Source organism: Mobula birostris, chromosome 4 (genome assembly GCF_030028105.1).
Source record: "Mobula birostris isolate sMobBir1 chromosome 4, sMobBir1.hap1, whole genome shotgun sequence".
Taxonomy (NCBI): Eukaryota; Metazoa; Chordata; class Chondrichthyes; order Myliobatiformes; family Myliobatidae; genus Mobula; species Mobula birostris.
The window spans coordinates 146,298,596-146,317,825 of record NC_092373.1 but is presented as its reverse complement, the minus strand read 5'-3'; the positions used below and the strand labels follow the sequence as shown (position 1 = coordinate 146,317,825).

The window sequence follows — 19,230 nt, the reverse complement described above, 5'->3', positions numbered from 1 at the left end:
ACATCACATGGCAATGAGTTTGTTTTTATTTGTGAAAGGTTTTAGTTACAAGGGTAGCATATGAAGAGGAAAAATAATTTTAAAATGATAATAAAAAGACAAACAGCATTGGAATGGCAAGTTTGTTTATTCATTTAGTGAAAAACCTCATGTTCTGTCAATGGAATGACCTAGATTGTGGAGAGGTGCCATTACACTTGGCTGAAACAGCTACTGAAGTTGTGTCATCTATCTATATGCATTGTTTTAGCTGAGCAATGCAAGTTTCCTGCATTTCCTGAAAACGTCAGACTAATTTCTCCTTCTTGGGTAGAATGTAATGACATTTACAGGCCAGGCATCCTGTGAATGAAACATAAAATTGCATAAAATTACTAAGTGCTGAAAGCACTAAGAGCTCTTGTAACGTCTGTGGAGGGAAAAATAAAGTTAGGTTTAGGTTTTGTATCTCCTTTGGTTTCATGGGAAATGAAAAGAGAAGGAAAATAGGTATGTGTGGAGATGGTAGTATGAACCAGAGAGATGTAAAGGAAAAATTCCTGTTGGAATATTGAAAAGAGGAAGATGCATCTAGTAGTGGAATAGTACTGAAGGTAACAGAAGTTATGATCCATTGAATGTAAGGACTGGTGGTGTGGAAGGGAAACCCTGTCATTGCTCTGGGTAGATGGAGAGAGGGTGAAAGCAAAATTACAGCAAATGAAGTAGATATGGTTGAAAATCCTATCAACTAAAATAGATATAGGAAACTAAAATACAGTTAGGAAAGACTTCTCAGAAGCACTAGTACAAGAAGTCTCAGAGCAGATATGATGAAGCAGAAGAAACTGACGAATGGATTGGATTCTTTACTGGAAGCGGGGGGCAGGGAGCAAATGTAATTGAGGGAGTCTATGAGCTTACAATGATTATTTGTCTTTAACCTAACCTATGAGTTAGAGATAGAGAAATCAAGAAAGGGAAGGGAATAGTAATTGATTGACAATAGCAAAACATGAACAAGGTGGAACCTGTTCATGAAATTCTGAATACTTGAAAAAGGATCTTATTGTAATGTAAGACATCAATCCCAATACTGATCCCTGAAATAAAATAATTCCTATCTATTCCTCAACTGATGGAAAGAAAAATAGTAGTCTAGTTTAGTTTAGTTTCAAGCTAGTTTCTACCCTTCAGGGTACTTTCATTTTGCTGGGTTCCAGTTTCACCCACAGTCATTACGTTTGAGCTTGAGAAAGTATTCTCCTTTTATGAGCCAAAATGACTGTGAACATATTGAAAAATCTTTTTCATTTGATGTTCATGCATGCTTTAACAACACAGATTTGTGCATCTCTGAAAAGGTAAGACATCGATATGCAAGCCATCTTTTCTTTCCACAGGTACAAACAACATGCTGAGGATTTGGTGATTGTGTTTCCTACTTCCACTATTCCTTAATTTGGACTAGAGGAATTGGATCATCCATGGTTGACTCTACTGAGAATAACTAACTCAGTACTGGCCTGTTTGAGAGCCTGCACAACTGTCTACACTCATTCCTAATTCATACATTCGTAGGATGTGGGTATCTCTGGTAAGGCCACCAATTATTGCCCATCACAAACTTGTTTTGAAATGCTGGTTGTAAGGCATTTTTAATTGTTAGACTCTCTCTGGTTACAGTCCCATGGTGTTGATCTGGATATTGCAGGATTCTGGACCAATATATTTGCAAATGAACACACAAGTAGTAGTGTTCCCCTTTACTAGCTACCCTTGACCTTTAAGATGCTAAAATCTGTGGATTTGAAATGTGCCATCCAGGAAACAATGGTAAGTTACAACATTCCTTCCATGTTGACTTGCATCTCTTTTCTGATGCAGTTTGTGGAGTGATGAGACAAGTCATTTGCAACAGGGTACCCACATCTGGCGCATTCATATATCCATTGACTTATGGACTGTTAAGTCTAAGCACACCTCTGAAAGGACAACAGAAACAGAGAGGTCCTCATGTATGTGACCACAGATCATCGAAGGTGGCAGGGTAGATTAAGGTAATTTTCCATAGAACATAGAACAGCTTGAAAGATGATTTGACTGAAGTGCTAATAATCATAGAGATCCAGAAAGCATGGGAGAAGTACCTGAAAACATAGATTTAAAGTGATCGGCAAAAGAGCCAAGTATGATAAAAATTTTCACACAAGTAATTATCTGAACTCACTGCCTGAAAGCAGGATTTTGGGAACAGGTTCAATTGTCAGCATCAAAAAGGAAATTGGTTAGAGAGAGAAAATGTTCTGAAGGGATGAGGGAGAGACAGGGAATCAATGTGAATGTCTAGGTCACTCTTGCAGAGAGGTAGCATTGACTTGGTGGGCTTTTCACACTTTTAACAGTTTGATGATATAATTCTATTCTTTTCTACAAATCTGGTGCCTGGTGGCCTTCCAATTTCATGCTTAATTTAGATTTTCATAATGATTAGGCACAGTTAAGTGGGAAGTGAGGCCAGTTCACAGGGCAGCTGTTACGGATCTGAAGTTAAAAGTAGGTCAAATAGGATAACAATAGCAGGATATTCTTCCTTAATGGGTATTAGAGAATTAGAGAATTGTGTGTGTTCTTTATAATACAGTATTTATGGAGCCATCACTACTGATACTGATTTCTTATTCCAGATTTAATTCAATAACTGAATTAAACTTCCTGATGCTATAAAAGGATTTGAATTTGTAGCTCTGCATTATTAATCTTGCTCTCTATAATTTATCCAGTTAAATTACCATTATGACACCATCTATATATATATATATATATATAAAATGGTTCATAATGGTTATTTATGACACCATATTCAATATACAGTGGATTCTGGTTAATTGGGTCACAATGGGATCAGTACATTTTGGCCCAATTCAGTGGGTGCCCAAGTTTCATGGAAATCAGACAATTACACATGATGTTTCTACAAAATGGCTACAAGATGAAGGAAATGAATCAGACCCTTAAGAGGGCTGACAGAAAAACCAGGAAAACTAAAAACGAGGAGAAATCCATCACTAACACCTGTCTTCCCTATATTTCCACGGTTTCTGGAAGGATCACCAAGATTCTGAAGAAATACTAGATCAATACCATCCAGAAACCTGTAAGGAAGCTTAAGTCGCAGATTATGTGGGTCAAAGATGACCTGGGACTGAGGTTGGCTGATGTTAACAGGATTCCCTGTGCAGGGCACAGTGGAAACCCACATCAAGGAGCACAGGAGGTGTATCGGTTTGGGTTACTGGAGAAATTGGCGGTAGAAAAATGCATTCGCAATGGCCATAAAATTAACTTTGACAGCACAAAACTACTGTGACACACATGGCTTTTGAAATGCCTGGTAAAGGAAGCCATTGAAATAAAACAAGGGGAAAAGAATTTTAATGAAGACAAAGGTATTGCTCTAAGTAAGAACTGGAATTCAATTGTAAACAAGGTGGGAGAGTGGAAACCTATTAGAAAAAGACTAACCAATCAGGAGGGATGTCATAGTCATAGTCATACTTTATTAATCCCAGGGGAAATTTGTTTTCGTTACTGTTGCACCATAAATAATAAATAGTAATAGAACCATAAATAGTTAAATAGTAATGTGTAAATTATGCCAGTAAATTATGAAGTAAGTCCAGGACCAGCCTATTGGCTCAGGGTGTCTGACCCTCCAGAGGAGGAGTTGTAAAGTTTGATGGCCACAGGCAGGAATGACTTCCTATGACGCTCAGTGCTGCATCTCGGTGGAATAAGCCTCTGGCTGAATGTACTCCTGTGCCCACCCAGTACATTATGTAGTGGATGGGAGACATTGACCAAGATGGCATGCAACTTAGACGGCATCCTCTTTTCAGACACCACCGTGACAGAGTCCAGTTCCATCCCCACAACATCACTGGCCTTACGAATGAGTTTGTTGATTCTGTTGGTGTCTGCCACCCTCAGCCTGCTGCCCCAGCACACAACAGCAAACATGATAGCACTGGCCACCACAAACTCGTAGAACATCCTCAGCATCGTCCGGCAGATGTTAAAGGGCCTCAGTCTCCTCAGGAAATAGAGACGGCTCTGACCCTTCTTGTAGACAGCCTCAGTGTTCTTTGGCAAGTCCAGTTTATTGTCAATTCATATCCCCAGGTATTTGTAATCCTCCACCATGTCCACACTGACCCCCTGGATGGAAACAGGGGTCACCGGTACCTTAGCCCAGGCACCACTCCTGAAGAAGATCGCAGAGTTTGTCTTCAAAATTCCAGTTATAATCGATATCTGTACCTGCTTGTCGCCTGAGAAAAATTTATTCGTTATATACACCAGGAAAGAACTACATCCTTTTTTACGGAAATAAAAGGTATAAAAGAGACAAACTGAGTTACAAATTATGTATTTAAATGAAATACAGAACAAATTAGAACATTACCAACAGGATTACAGAACTATAAAACTGTGAATTAGTTCCTAATAGTTATCAATGGAGGAATTCATCCAGTGTACACAATGAACAAAATTAGCCCAGACACCTAGTGCAGATAATGGACTGCCTTTATACAATACTATTGACAATTGCATCCTCCAAATCTTCATTTTTATTGTAACATTCAAGATGAATGCTGATACCTTCAAATTCTTCATAGTTCCTAACTGGAGAAGTAGTGAAGTAGTTTCATTTTCACTCATGATCATTTCTGGCACCTGAATGCTTGAAACCATAGCGAGCAAAAGAATTTTAAATTGTCTTACTGCTTGTTTCTCACCAACTATCAGTGGCAAAAATGAACGTTTTTGAACACAGACATATGCAACGGCCACACAGTGCATGTGACTGATGCTAGATAGCCTGCGCGCATTATGTGGCTGGTAGATGGTTCGGCAACAGTCTCCTGCCCCAATTAAATATCATACTGTCCCAAGTAAACAAAGGGAATCACAGCAATTTTCTTGATTAGTTTCTGTTCTTTAACAGTTATCCCAAATAAGCAGCTGCCCCAATTAATCAATAGCCCAATTAACCAGAATCCACTGTATTGGTAATGGTTTAAGATTAATTGTTTTTGTAAAATTGTACAATCTTTCTGTATATTACATAGTTAATCTCAACATTTGATCTAGAAAAGTAGAAAAAAATGAATTAAACCATAAATACATAAGTGCAAGAAACAAAGGATTCTGTCTCGCTGAATTACTGGTGCTATTTGTTTCTTTTATTCACACCGCTGTCAAGTTTCATAATGATTAGATACCATTTTAATTCAATTAAATAGTTTAAATTGATCCAATTCCTAATCAAGTTGGCATTCTTCCCTCCTCTTAAAAAAATATCTTGACGTAATATCAATCACATTTGAAAGAAGTCTGTGTTATGAAACAAAAATGCCTTTTTCTCCACTTGAGTTCCAATAAGGTGAATACAATCTTATCTGCCCATATAATCCTTCTTTCAGTAATTTGAATTATGCATTCTATCATTCTGTTTCCTGTTATTATACCTTACGCATCATTTATCACTCATAAGATGCTTAACTGCCAAAGAATGTTTATAATTTGGATGGAGTACGGATTTGATGACTCTGCAGGATATAAAATATAACAATATATTTGTTCTTATCACTCTTCTGATATTTTTGCACTCACTACATTATTACTGTCATACTTTCCATCGGTATCAACTCTTAACTCCAATCCTTGCTCTGTCCAATAACTACCTGAACTATGTTCACATATGGCTGGCTGCCACATGTGAACATGAGGTTTTTGGGACTATGGTAACCCTGAATCAGTGTACTGGAGATACAAGAGAATGCAGTGGAATCTGGAGCGACAGTCAGCTGGAGGAAATCTGTGAGTTGAGCATCATCTGTGAGGGGCAAGAAATTCCCACCCATCCCCCAAGATGTTGCTTGATCCACTGAGTTTCTCCAGCATATTGTCTGTCCCTTCTGCAGGCCTAATGCAGGGTTTGAGTCTGAAATATTTCCTCCCATTAATGCTGCTGAACCTGTTAAATTCCTCCAGCAGATTCTTACTCCTTTCTGAGACTTTTAAAATGGATCAATATACTTATGAAAACAGAGCATTTTTATTGATTATTATGCTGAATTATCAATTTCAATCCAGATTTTGTTGTATTCCAACTTTGTGGAATATATTTTAAAGGATCCTGGGAAATGATGACGTCCACTGACAAGTTTCATGTCGAATAAACATTTGCAGCAAATAATTAATTAAACCACATGTTTATATTTGATACTTTTAGTTCTAATTTTGTCATTTCTTGTTAGTCTATGGAATACATGAAGAAATCTTTCCATCCAGCTCTGTTTTGTATGCTGTCCTCCGGCAGGTGGGTTTGCATTGTTGCATGAATGAAGTCACCAGAGAAAGGTACTGGTAGCTATGAAGCAGCCTCTTTATTTGACAAAACAAGATGCGGCAGTCATCACATCATACAGAGACCAGAGACCCTTCCAGTTGGGAAAATGGTCTGCCTGTGCCCAGCACTATACACATTTCATATGCCATAGATTAAAGAAAATACAGGACAATTCAAACAAATGCATATTTACAATACCTTTTTGAACTACACATGTACTAGTCTAAACTGTCTGGATCTTCCCACTATCACACCCAAAATAAGTGTTAATTAATGTTGTATCCATGCAGTGGGATGTTGATTGGATTCATGCATATGTAGGCAATCAGTTACCCTCCTCTGACCCCAGCCCCAACCCTTGTCGTGTCTTCACCATCCCCTCTGACCTTCCCCTCTCTGAGGCAGAACGTTCTGTCCTTAGCAAGGGCCTCACTTTTGTCCCCCTCAGTCCACACCTCAGTGAGTTCCGTGCACGCCATGACTCTGAACTTTTCTTCCAACGCCGATGTCTTTGAGCCTACTTCTTTGACAAGGATTCCCCTCCCCCTACTGATGACCCCCTCTCCCTTCTTCAACCCTCCTCCTCCTCCTGGACACCCCGCCCGGGCCTTCTACCTGCACTCGATCTTTTCATCTCTGACTGTCGCCGAGACATCAACCATCTCAACTTCACCACTCCTCTCTCCTGTTCCAACCTCACTCCCTCTGAACGCACTGCCCTCCACTCTCTCCACACTAATCCCAACCTCACCATCAAACCCACTGACAAAGGTGGTGCCGTAGTAGTCTGGCGGACGGACCTCTACCTCACTGAGGCCAAACGGCAGCTCTCTGATACCTCCTCTTACTTACCCCTGGAACAGGACCACACCAAAAAACATCAAACTGTTGTCTCCCATACCATCACCGCCCTTATCAACTCCGGAGACCTTCCATCCTCAGCCACTAAACTCATAATTCCCACACCCCGCACTGCTCGGTTTTATCTCCTCCCCAAGATCCACAAGCCTGACTGTCCCAGGAGACCCATAGTTTCTGCCTGCTCCTATCCCACCGAACTTGTATCTGCCTACCTGGACTCCATTTTGTCACCCATAGTTCAGTCCCTCCCCACCTACATCCGGGATACATCCCATGCCCTCCACCTCTTCAATAACTTCCAGTTCCCCGGTCGTGACTGCTTCATTTTCACTATGGATGTCCAATCCTTATACACCTCCATTCCCCATCAAGAAGGCCTCAAAGCCCTCCGCTACTTTCTGGACAATAGACCTCACCAGTTCCCCACCACCACTACCCTCCTCCGGTTGGCAGAACTGGTACTCACACTTAATAACTTCTCTTTTGGCTCTTCCCACTTTCTTCAGACCAAGGGTGTAGCTATGGGCACTCGCATGGGCCCCAGCTATGCCTGCCTCTTTGTTGGTTATGTGGAACAGCCTGTGCTCCAAACCTATTCTGGTACTGCTCCCCAACTTTTCCTTCGCTACATTGGTGCTGCTTCCTGCACCCATGTTGAGCTCGTCAATTTCATCGACTTTACTTCAAACTTCCACCCAGCCCTCAAATTCACTTGGTCTATCTCGGACACTTCTCTCCCCTTTCTCGATCTCTCAGTCTCCATCTCTGGAGACAGACTGTCCACTGACATCTTCTACAAGCCCACTGACTCTCATAACTACCTCAACTATACCTCTTCCCACCCTGCCAAATGCAAAAATGCCATTCCCTATTCCCAGTTCCTCCGTCTCCACTGCATCCGCTCCCAGGACGAGGCTTGCCGTTCCAGGACATCTCAAATGTCCTTTTTCTTTAAGGATCATTGTTTCCCTTCTGCCATCATCAATGATGCCCTCACCCGCATCTCCTCCATTTCCCGCACTTCGGCCCTCACCCCATCCTCCCGCCACCACAACAGGAACAGAGTTCCCCTTGTCCTCACCTACCACCCCACCAGCCTTCGGATCCAGCACATTATACTCCGCAACTTCCGCCACCTTCAACAGGACCCCACCACTAAGCACACCTTTCCCCCTCCACCCCTCTCCACTTTCCGTAGGGATCGGTCCCTCTGTGACTCCCTGATCCACACGTCCCTCCCCACAGATCTCCCACCCAGCACTTATCCCTGTAAGCATAAGTGCTACACCTGTCCTTACACCTCCTCTCTTGCCACCATTTAGGGCCCCAAACAGTCCTTCCAGGTGAGGCAACACTTCACTTGTGAGTCTGTTGGGGTCATCTATTGCATCTGGTGCTCCCGGTGCGGCCTCCTCTACATCGGTGAAACCCGACACAGATTGGGGGACTGCTTCATCGAGCACCTCTGCTCCGTCCGCCACAACAGACAGGATCTTCCGGTTGCCACCCACTTCAACTCTGCTTCACATTCCCATTCAGATATGTCTATACATGGCCTCCTCTACTGCCATGATGAAGCTAAACTCAGGTTGGAGGAGCAATACCTCATATACCGTCTAGGTAGTCTCCAGCCCCTTGGTATGAACATAGAATTCTCCAACTTTCGGTAATTCTCTCCCCCTCCTTTCCCCTATCCCTATTTCACTCTGCCCCCTCCCCCAGCTGCCTATCACCTCCCTCATAGTTCCACCTCCTTCTACTTACTACCCATTGTGCTTTCCTCTATTCCTTCTTCACCTTTCCTGCCTATCACCTCCCTGCTTCCCCTCCCCCACCCCTTTATCTTTCCCCTTACTGGTTTTTCACCTGGAACCTACCAGTCTTCTCCCTCCCACCCTCCCCCCACCTTCTTTATAGGGCCCCTGCCTCCTCCCTCTTCAGTCCTGACGAAGGGTGCCGGCCCAAAACGTTGACTGATCGTTTCCACGGATGCTGCCCGACCTGCTGAGTTCCTCCAGCGTGTTGTGTGTGTTGCTTTGACCCCAGCATCTGCAGAGTATTTTGTGTAGACAATCAGTTAAGTGCCTGTTTCCTGCTCTGTCTGGTCTGCATTTTAAATTTAATCTTCAATGCAATTTGAATCTGAAGGCTAGTGGCCGAAGTTGGTTGAGCTAATTGCTACATGTGCTAAACCCCAAAAATTGATCTAACAGTTTATACTTAAAGGTGCACTAGGCATGATTGAGTATTTAGTAGGCAGAGATAGTTTCTCATTGATTTAATTTCTGATTACCTTTCCAGGGCAATGAAAACCAAAGAGTCCTAAGTACCTCCACTGTGTGAAATACTGGTGGAACCATCCACAGCCATCAAATACTAGTAAACCCAATATACATCGATCCAGCAATTCAGTTTAGTGAAAATTTCTGGAGTGGGTCTTACATTTAAAATTCTTCTGGATTGGATGCAGGAATTATATCATTAAGCCAGTGAGTCCTCAATACTAATGCACCTCACAGGATGAAAGAGCAAGACAAAGAGGTGCTACTCTTGACTTCTCTCTTGAAATAGCAAGAGGGCAATTGAAATTTCATGAATTAGAAGCAAAGACAGCAATTGTCCGACTACCAATCCCCATGACAAGAACAGCAACAGACAAGCCGCAACAGCTATAAAGCAGTAAATTGCTTCCTGATTTTTACATCTGACCAATATATTGGTAATTTACCCCTTCATCATCTGCAATCCCTTTTGTGTATTCAAAAGTTTACAAAGCTCCCAGTCAGCTAGGGCTTAGTGGAAGCCCTTTGGCATCTGAGTCAGCAGATGCTGAGTTCACAGCCTGCTTCAGCCCTTCACCACTTAATGCAGGGTGACATTTCAGTGATGTTTCAAGAGATGTCTGTATTGTTGGATTTGTCATATTTTAGATGTGATATTGAACTAAGGCCAATCTGCTTACTCAGATGGATTTAAAAGATCACACACCATTATCCAAAGAAAAGCATAAAAGTTATCCTGGTTTCCAGCCCAGAACGGATCCCTCAGCCAACACCACCAAATGCCGATTAGCTGTTTGCTCATTTCTTTGTTGTTTCTGGGACTGTCACATTGGATAATTTCAGTTTCCTGCCTGGATGAAATTGTTTGCAATGTTAAACAATGAATCTGTCAATTATTTAATGCATCTGAAAATAAATGATAGAAAATTAATGAAAGCTCTAAAAATTGACTCAGCATTCTTTTAGTTCAGGATGAAAAATAGAACTCTGGAAGAACTCAGCGGGTCAAGAAGTACATGAGGAGGTTGTTCTTGTTCCAATTTCCAGCAGGTGCAGTCTCTTTTCTGTAAATTCAGGATGTTTATTCCTGCCAATATCACTGTCGGAATGGTGCATTTTTGACAGCCAGTGACAGGTCTACTGTGAATAACAAAAGACAATTACCTTGTAAATCAAAATTGATGCAAACCTCACTACTGCCACAGCTAGATACATTCCTGGTAATGCAGTTTTTGTTTCCACAGAAAGCAGTGTTCTTGCTGAATGGTTGTACATGGTCTGATGTTAGCTGGCAAACTTATTATCATTTCATTGCTCTTTGTACAGTCTCACCCCCTTATGGTTTCTTCTTGGCAATCATCTGGCCAGCTTACTGAACCAGCAAAAAAGTTACTAGGTGAGAACAATAAATAGACTAATCATAAGAAAATGTTTGTGGGTGGTCTCCCTGTGGAGCATTCTTATCCAGAGAGGGTTGCTCCTGAGTAAACAATACTCCTGAAGAAGTCTCCATATGAGCTTTTTCCAATAAATGCACTCACTGTGGACAGGCTGCCTTAAACCCAGTTAAATTGGCTATAACTTTGGAACACAAACTCCTAAGGATGAAAATTTTAATTGAGAGATTTTTAGGTCTTTGAGCTTTTAAGGCATATCCACCTAAGGGCTTTGAGGCAAATGAGGATATTGAAGATCTGAGTGAATAAAAATAGCTCTGGTTGAGTTCAACTACTTTTTAATTCTGAATTTGATATTTTAACCTTTTTAGATTTAGATTATGAGGACACGCAATCCTCTTCTATTGTCATTTAGTAAAGCATGCATTAAGAAATGACACAATTTGTTCCTCCAGAATTATATCACAGAAACATAAGACAAACCAAGACTAAAAAAACTGACAAAAACCATATAATTATAGCATATAGTTACAACAGTGCAAGCAATATCGTAATTTGATAGAAGACCAGACCATGGGCACGGTATAAAGTCTCAAAGTCTCTCGAAAGTCCCATCATCTCACGCAATCGGTTGAAGGAAGCTTCCAGCGCCGCAAACTTGCCAATGCAGCATCCTGGAAGCACCCCGACCACAGTCCGATTCCGAGTCCCTCCGAAAACTTTGAGCCTCCGACCAGCTCTCTGACACCGAGCACCGAGCACCATCTCTGCCGAGCGCTTCGACCCCAGCCCTGACAACAGGCAATAGGCAAAGCCGAGGAATTGGGGCCTTCCCCTCCGGAGATTCTCGATCGCACAGTAGCAGCAGCAGCGAAGCAGGCATTTCAGAAATTTCTCCAGATGTTCCTCCGTGCTTCTCACGGCTATCTCCATCAAATCAGGGTTGTGTACGGTATCCTAGTTCACAAATATGATATCAATTCAGAGCGGCCGCGTGCGCTGTGTCGCGCCGCCATCTTCTTCCTCTCCCCTAAAAAAAGGGATGGTTGGACTATGGATAATTTTAACATTTTAATTGAGGATCTTCAAATTTTAAACACATCAGCTTGAGATACTAGTCTTAATCAGGCTGATTTACATCTACAGGTCTTTGACCCATTATGCCATATTTTAAATGTCAATTACAGAAACATGGTACAAAGATCATGGGAAAACAACTGAAAGTTATAAGAAAAAAACTGCATCATAAGTCAAAAGAAATCGTTTAATTTAAGGAGTCCTCCCACCTCTTTATAAAGAAACTGGCAGAATTGAATCCTACGCATTGCCCGGCCTTACTTTCCATGGAGAATATGGTAAAATATAAACTGATTAATCTGATCTTCAGCAATTGCTACTGGTCACTTTTCTCTGATTTGTGTTTAGTATGACAGCTCTTTCAAATCAGAGAACAAGACTTTCAAATACTAGGTCCCACCCCACATTATAACTCGTTTTCTCTAAAACAAAATATAAAACCTTCCATCATACAGTACATGCACATCCTCTGCTGCAAACAGCAGGCATTAACTGAAGCCATTACATTGTATACAGTGTAGTTGCATGTCTGGCACTTGTGCACTCCTGGTTGCAAACAATTTTAATTCCCCTCCCCACTCCCAATCTGACCTGTCTGATCTCTGCCTCCCCCACTGCCAGGTTAAGGCCAAATGCAAACTAGAGAAATAGTGCCTCATATACCCCCACCACACCCCGCCCCCCACTGGGCAGTCTAAACTCTGATGGCGTGAACAATTAAATTCTCCAGATTCAGGTAACCTGCTCCCCTCATCCCTTACTCTGTGTTCCTGATCTACCCATGCTTTCCTACTCCCAACCCTCCGCCTCCATCACAGCAACAATCAAGGTGTTAATTTTTCCCTCCTCCACCGACTCTATCTGCCCAGTGTCCATCACCAACACACTTCTCATGCTGGACCAATACGACCATAAGACATAGAAACCATAGAAAAACTACAGCATAGAAACAGGCCTTTTGGCCCTTCTTGGCTGTGCCGAACTATTTTCTGCCTAGTCCCACTGACCTGCACACGGACCATATCCCTCCATACATCTCCCATCCATGTATCTGTCCAATTTATTCTTAAATGTTAAAAAAGAACCCGCATTTACCACTTCGTCTAGCAGCTCATTCCATACTCCCACCACTCTCTGTGTGAGGAAGCCACCCCAATGTTCCCTATAAACTTCCCCCCCCCTCACCCTTAACCCATGTCCTCTGTTTTTTTTCTCCCCTTGCCTCAGTGGAAAAAGCCTGCTTGCATTCACTCTATCTATACCCATCATAATTTTATATACCTCTATCAAATCTCCCCTCATTCTTCTACGCTCCAGGGAATAAAGTCCTAACCTACTCAACCTTTCTCTGTAACTGAGTTTCTCAAGTTCCGGCATCATCCTTGTAAACCTTCTCTGCACTCTTTCAACCTTATTAATATCCTTCCTGTAATTTGGTGACCAAAACTGAACACAATACTCCAGATTCGGCCTCACCAATGCCTTATACAACCTCGTCATAACATTCCAGCTCTTATACTCAATACTTTGATTAATAAAGGCCAATGTACCAAAAGTTCTCCTTACGACCCTATCTACCTGTGACACCACTTTTAGGGAATTTTGTATCTGTATTCCCAGGTCCCTCTGTTCTACTGCACTCCTCAGTGCCTTACCATATGTTCTACCTTGACTTGTTCTTCCAAAGTGCAATACCTCACACTTGTCTGTATTAAACTCCATCTGCCATTTTTCAGCCCATTTTTCCAGCTGGTCCAAGTCCCTCTGCAGGCTCTGAAAACCTTCCTCACTGTCCACTACACCTCCAATCTTTGTATCATCAGCAAATTTGCTGATCCAATTTACCACGTTATCATCCAGATCATTGATATAGATGACAAATAACAATGGACTTAGCACTGATCCCTGTGGCACACCACTAGTCACAGGCCTCCACTCTGAGAAGCAATTCTCTACTACCACTCTTTGGCTTCTTCCATTGAGCCAATGTCTAATCCAATTTACCACCTCTCCATGTACACCTAGCGACTGAAATTTCCTAACTAATCTCCCATGCGGGACCTTGTCAAAGGCCTTACTGAAGTCCATGTAGACAACATCCACTGCCTTCCCTTCATCCACTTTCCTGGTAACCTCCTCGAAAAACTCCAATAGATTGGTCAAACATGACCTACCACGCACAATGCCACAATGACTCTCCCTAATAAGTCCCTGTCTATCCAAATGCTTGTAGATTCTGTCTGTCAGTACAGTACTCCCTCCAATAACTTACCCACTACCGACGTCAAACTTACCGGCCTATAATTTCCCGGATTACTTTTCGATCCTTTTTTAAACAACAGACCAACATAAGCCACTCTCCAATCCTCCAGCACCTCACCCGTAGACACCGACATTTTAAATATATCTGCCAGGGCCCCTGCAATTTCAGCACTAGTCTCCTTCAAGGTCCGAGGGAATACCCTGTCAGGTCCTGGGGATTTATCCACTTTAATTTGCCTCAAGATAGCAAGCACCTCCTCCTTTTCAATCTGTACAGTTTCCATGATCTCACTACTTGTTTCCCTTAATTCCGTAGACTTCATGCCAGCTTCCTTAGTACAAAGTAAATACAGACGCAAAAAACTCATTTAAGATCTCCCCCATTTCTTTTGGTTCCGCACATAGCCGACCGCTCTGATCTTCAAGAGGACCAACTTTATCCCTTACAATCCTTTTACTCTTAATATACCTGTAAAAGCTCCTTGGATTATCCTTCACTTTGACTGCCAAGGCAACCTCATATCTTCTTTTAGCCCTCCTGATTTCTTTCTTAAGTATTTTCTTGCACTTTTTATACTCCTCAAGCACCTTATTTACTCCCTGTTTCCTATACATGTCATACAACTCTCTCTTCTTCTTTATCAGAGTTGCAATATCCCTTGAGAACCAAGGTTCCTTATTCCTATTCACTTTGCCTTTAATTCTGACAGGAACATATAAGCTCTGCACTCTCAAAATTTCTCCTTTGAAGGCTTCCCACTTGCAGATCACATCCTTGCCAGAGAACAAACTGTCCCAATCCACGCTTTTTAGATCCTTTCTCATTTCTTCAAATTTGGCCTTCTTCCAGTTCAGAACCTCAACCCTAGGACCAGATCTGTCCTTGTCCATGATCAAGTTGAAACTAATGGTGTTATGATCACTGGAACAAAGTGCTCCCCTACACACACTTCCGTCACTTGTCCTAACTCGTTTCCTAACAGGAGATCCAATATTGCATCCCCTCTAGTGGGTACCTCTATATATATTGATTTAGAAAACTTTCCTGAACACATTTTATAAACTCTAAACCATCTAGACCCCTAACAGTATGGGAGTCCCCATATATGGAAAATTAAAATGCCCTACCACCACAACTTTATGTTTCCTGCAGTTGCCTGCTATCTCTCTGCAGATTTGCTCCTCCAATTCTCGCTGACTATTGGGTGGTCTATAATACAGCCCCACTAATGTGGCCATACCTTTCCTGTTTCTCAGCTCCACCCATAAGGACTCAGTAGACAAGCCCTTAATCTGTCCTGCCTGAGCACTGCTGTAATATTTTCCCTAACAAGCAATGCTAACCTCCACCTTTCATTCCTCTGCCTCTATCACATCTGAAACATCGGAACCCTGGAATATTAAGCTGCCAGTCCTGCCCCTCCTGTAGCCAAGTTTCACTAATTGCTATAACGTCATAATTCCACATGTCAATCCATGCCCTCAACTCATCCGCCTTTCCCGCGATACTCCTAGCATTGAAATATATACACCTCAGAAGATTTTTACCACCACTCACAACCTTTCTATTTGCGGCTTTGCTTGAACTTTTAACATCATTTATTTTCACCTCAGCCACACTGTCAGCTCTGGCACCCTGGTTCCCATCCCCCTGCAAATCTAGTTTAAAGCTTCCCCAATAGCACTAATAAACATCCCTGAAAGGATATTGGTCCCCTTGTAGTTCAAGTGTAACCTGTCTCTCTTGTACAGGTCCCACCTGCCCCAGAAGAGGTCCCAATGATCCTGAAATCTGAAACCCTGCCCCCTACACCAGTTCCTCAGCCACTTGTTCATCCTCCAGAGCATCCTATTCTTACCCTCACATGGAGGAGAATTTGGCGATTTGGCCCATCGAACCTGCTCAACCATTTGATTATGGCTGATTCTTATCCCCTCTCAGTAGCGTTCTCCTGCTTCTCCCCATAACCTTTGACACCCTTACTAATCAACCTCTGTTTTAAATATACCAAATGACTTGGTCTCCATAGCTATCTGTGGCAATGAATTCTACAGATTTTTTTATGGCTGAAGAAATGCTCCCTCACCTCTGTTCTAAAGCAATGTCTTTTTATTCTGAGTTTGTGCCCTCTGATCCTAGACTCACTCAAGAAAGGAAACATCCTCTCCACCTCCACTCTGTCCAAGTATTTAAATATTTGGCAGGTTTCAATGAGATCCCCTCTTGTCCTTCTAAAACGCCACAGAGTACAGGCCCAGAGCCATTAAACACTCCCTCATACGTTAACACTTCCATTCCCAGAATCATTCTCATTAACTTCCTCTGGACCCTCTTCAATGCCCATCTTTCCTTAGATACGGGGCCAAAAACTGCTCACAGTACTCCAAGTACTCAATGCCTTATAAAGCCTCAGATTTACATCCTTGCTTATATATTCTAGTTCTCTCGAAATGAATGCTAACATTACATTTACCTTCCTCATTACTGACATATTTTTTAGGGAATTCTACACTTGGACTCCCAAGTCACTTTGCACCTCTGATTCCTGAAATCTCTCCCCATTTAGAAAATAGTCTACGCCTTTATTCTTTAAACCAAAGTGCATGACCATATACTTCTGTATGCTGTATTCCACCTGCCACATCTGTGCCCATTCCTCCGAGGTATCCAAATTCTTCTGCAGACTCCCTGCTCCCTTAAAACCACCTGCTCCTCCACCTATCTTTGTATCATCTGTAAACTTGACCACAAAACCATCAATTCCACAATTCAAATCATCGATGCAATCACGTTAGTGATAAGAAGCAGTCCCAACATTGATTCCTGTGGAACACCACTAGTCACCGGCAGCCAACCATAAAAGACCCCCTTTATTCTCAACCTGTCCTGCTATGCCACAGGCTATTACAAGTTGAGCACCCCTTTTATGAAATGCATGTGGCCAAAGGTGTTTTAAATTTCAGAATTTTTCAACTTTTGGAATATTGCATCTATATAATGATATAGCTTCAGAATGGGACCCAAGTCTTAGCACAATTTACATTACATGTACAGCTTATATGTATACCCTGAAGGAAGTTTTATATAATATTTCTAATAATTTTGTGCATGAAAAAATAATGTGCACATTGAACCATTATAAAAGTAAACTATTATTACCTTGGCTACCTAGGTGGACAGTCAGCTGCTGTTTGAGATCGCCATCATTCCCAACTCTGAATTTATGTGCTATAGTTAAGCAGTCTTTGTCTTAAACTTGTTCATCCACACATATGTACATAACAGTACAAATTATTATATACCATTAATAGAATGAAAATAGAATGTGTGCAGGGTAACAAAAGCATCACAGCAGCATCGGGAGATTACCGGAATCAGGTCTCCACCTACAATGCTGTGTTTTGATTAAAAGATTACAGTAGACTATATTTGTATTTTCCTTTTTTAGGTTTTATGTAAGGTATAAAAACAAAAGATTGAATTTATTGCAAGTAAATGTAATAAAAACTGAAAAAGTCAACATTTTATTTTTGACGCAATAATGATGCTGGTCATTTTACACACAAACACAGGATTTTAGGTAGAGATGAAATTCAGATTGCATGCAAAAATAATATGTTTTGTAATTACCAAAGAAAAATGTGATGATCTTCACTGAAAAAGAAGATAGATGCAGCACCAAACACTACATCAGATCTGAGAAACTTGAAGGAGAGGGTACATCATCAATGACATCATTGTGAGGAGAATATCAGAAGCAATTGAGGGACCTGGAAGTGGAAGCTATTGAGATGAGAAGGCACTGTGCTGGATGACTTTTAAAAATGTTTCTTCCAGTGTCGTCTGCCTCATCAACAATGGTTTCTGTCATAGCAGTCTTTCTTTGAATTTATAAACTGACATGATTTCTTGTTCTGTTATGAATGCACGCTGCTCATGCTTTTCAATTTCTCTTGCTGTTTCGTGATCAGCGGATGCTTTATCACCAATCTTTTTAAAAAATAATGCCGTGCCTTTTCTTAAGTTTCTGCAACCAGCCTGCTGAATATTCACAAGTACCTTCAATTTTTAGTTTGTCATGATAGATCTTTGCTTGTTTCATGATCAGCCTACCATTAAGCAGCATATGTTCACTTTGATGCTGACGAATCCACTCTTTCAATACACGACTGAAATAACTATTTTTTGCTTTGTGCAGTGTTTTTTCTATTTTTCATTAACTTCTATTCATTACTTTCAGCATAGAACTTTAACAGTTTGTCCTTTTTTCAAAACTCGTTAGATTCTGGACTAGTTCCTGAGGATTGGAGGGTGGCTAATGTAACCCCACTTTTTAAAAAAGGAGGGAGAGAGAAACCAGGGAACTATAGACCGGTTAGCCTAACGTCGGTGGTGGGGAAACTGCTGGAGTCAGTTATCAAAGATGTGATAACAGCACATTTGGAAAGCGGTGAAATCATCGGACAAAGTCAGTATGGATTTGTGAAAGGAAAATCATGTCTGACAAATCTCATAGAATTTTTTGAGGATGTAACTAGTAGAGTGGATAGGGGAGAACCAGTGGATGTGGTATATTTGGATTTTCAAAAGGCTTTTGACAAGGTCCCACACAGGAGATTAGTGTGCAAACTTAAAGCACACGGTATTGGGGGTAAGGTATTGATGTGGATAGAGAATTGGTTAGCAGACAGGAAGCAAAGAGTGGGAATAAACGAGACCTTTTCAGAATGGCAGGCAGTGACTAGTGGGGTACCGCAAGGCTCAGTGCTGGGACCCCAGTTGTTTACAATATATATTAATGACTTGGATGAGGGAATTAAATGCAGCATCTCCAAGTTTGCGGAGGACACGAAGCTGGGTGGCAGTGTTAGCTGTGAGGAGGATGCTAAGAGGATGCAGAGTGACTTGGATAGGTTGGGTGAGTGGGCAAATTCATGGCAGATGCAATTTAATGTG

The 19,230-nt window shown here is 41.7% G+C and overlaps 1 long non-coding RNA gene across 2 annotated transcripts in view; it reads right to left on the bottom strand.

Moving 5' to 3' along the window:
- Positions 1-229: 229 nt before the first annotated feature.
- The window catches only part of LOC140196659 (uncharacterized), a 54,261-nt gene continuing 35,260 nt past the window's right edge, over positions 230-19,230 (bottom strand). Inside the window, exon 3 of one of the 2 annotated variants that reach the window (XR_011885772.1) lies at positions 230-342. This is a non-coding gene — a long non-coding RNA (uncharacterized lncRNA). Of the gene's footprint in view, positions 343-11,624; positions 11,965-19,230 lie in introns of those variants that run through there. The other variant, XR_011885773.1, reaches the window with a different exon arrangement.